At 46.8% G+C, this 1,580-nt stretch overlaps 1 pseudogene; it reads right to left on the bottom strand.

Moving 5' to 3' along the window:
- Positions 1 to 307: 307 nt before the first annotated feature.
- LOC132516036 (L-lactate dehydrogenase B chain-like) lies at positions 308 to 1,318 on the bottom strand (annotated as a pseudogene).
- Between the last annotated feature and the right edge of the window lie 262 nt (positions 1,319 to 1,580).

Below are 1,580 nucleotides of genomic sequence, written 5' to 3'. Positions count from 1 at the left end.
TTCAAGGGCTCCTATTGCAAACATAAAACCAAACATGGGCTTTGATTCTGTGAACCTGAATTCACACATCTAGGAAGAGAAAAGGAAACTGTGATCCATGTACGTGGATGAAAACCAAAGGGTCATGGCTAATCACATTGGAGTTTTTCTTGTTGTTGTTTGTTTGTTTGTTTGTTTGGCCCCTCCGCGCAGCATGCGGGATCTTAGTTCCCCGACTGGGATGGAATCCGTGCTCCCTGCAGTGGGAGTGCAGAGTCCTAACCGCTGGACTGCCAGGGAAGTCCCTCACATTGGAGTTGTAAAATTTCTACAACCTAGAACTCAGAAGCCACAGGTCTTATAGGTCATTCTGGATGTCCCACGGGGTATCTGTACTTTTCTTGAGTTGAGCAAACTTATCAGCCTTCAGCTTCTGGTTGATGACACTGGTTAACCCCCGAGCATTAAGGATATGTGAACAGCTCTGGAAGACTTCGTTCTCAATGCCCTGCATCCCCTTCACCATTGTTGACACTGGTTGAATCCTGGATAGATTTTTCACCATGGATTCAATGAGATCAGTCACATTTCATCCAATAGACCAGCTGGTTATCCTTTTAGCTTGGTGATTTCACATGCACTTTCCACCACTGTCTTGCACGCTTCCTTCCAATTTTCATTATTTTTGTTCTTTCCCATTTCTGGACCCAGTTCCCGGAGAGAAACGCTGGCCACATATACTCCAAACAGCCACACTTGAGTTGCCATGTTCTCTCCAAATCCATCCACGACAGCTGCTGGCATGAATGCCAAGTTCTCAGCCATAAGATAGTGAGACCTAGCAGAACCCACATTTGACACCCACTTTCAATCACGCGGTGCTCAAGTAACCCACTTTCCAGGTAACGTATGTGAGAATATCCACTGGGTTGGAAACCACAGTTATGATGCAATCAGGACTGTACTTGATGATCTGAGGAACAATGAATTTGAAGACAACATTTCTCTGCACCAGATTAAGATGACTCTCTCCTTCTCACTGGCGCACACTTGCAGCTACCCTCACAATCTCTGAATTGGCAATCACAGAGTAAACTGTATCTGCCACAAATTTAGGTGTCTGAAGAAAGAAGTCCCCATGCTACAGATGCATCATTTCTACTCTGAGTTCATCTTTTCAAACATCCACAAGAGCAAGTTCATCAGCCAGGGACTTTCCCAGAATGCAGATGTCACATGCCATACCTACATGTCCAATACCCACTACAATGATTTTATTATTTGGGACCGTTGCCTCTTCTGCGACCAGCGCAATCAGTTTTTCCTTAAGAGATGCCATTGTGCACAGGAGAGAGAAGGCTTTGAGGACAGGTGTAATGGTCGTGCAAAGGATACAAGGTCAGCCATGTGTCTAGCCTCCTCTCTTTCTGTTCATCCTGTTCACGCATCCAAGTCCATAGGGACAGCTAGGCCTTCGTGAGATGTGTGATCTCCATAAGGCTGTTCCCCAGAGTGTAGCACATGAGGGCCATTGCCGCATGCCAGGTCCACAGGGGAGCCACTGACCCCAGCATTCACAGGCAGCGTGGGGCCTGCCTGCC

The sequence above is a fragment of the Lagenorhynchus albirostris genome, chromosome 2, assembly GCF_949774975.1.
Source record: "Lagenorhynchus albirostris chromosome 2, mLagAlb1.1, whole genome shotgun sequence".
Taxonomy (NCBI): domain Eukaryota; kingdom Metazoa; phylum Chordata; class Mammalia; order Artiodactyla; family Delphinidae; genus Lagenorhynchus; species Lagenorhynchus albirostris.
The sequence above is the reverse complement of the archived record's forward strand: the minus strand, read 5'-3'. Positions and strand labels throughout refer to the sequence as shown.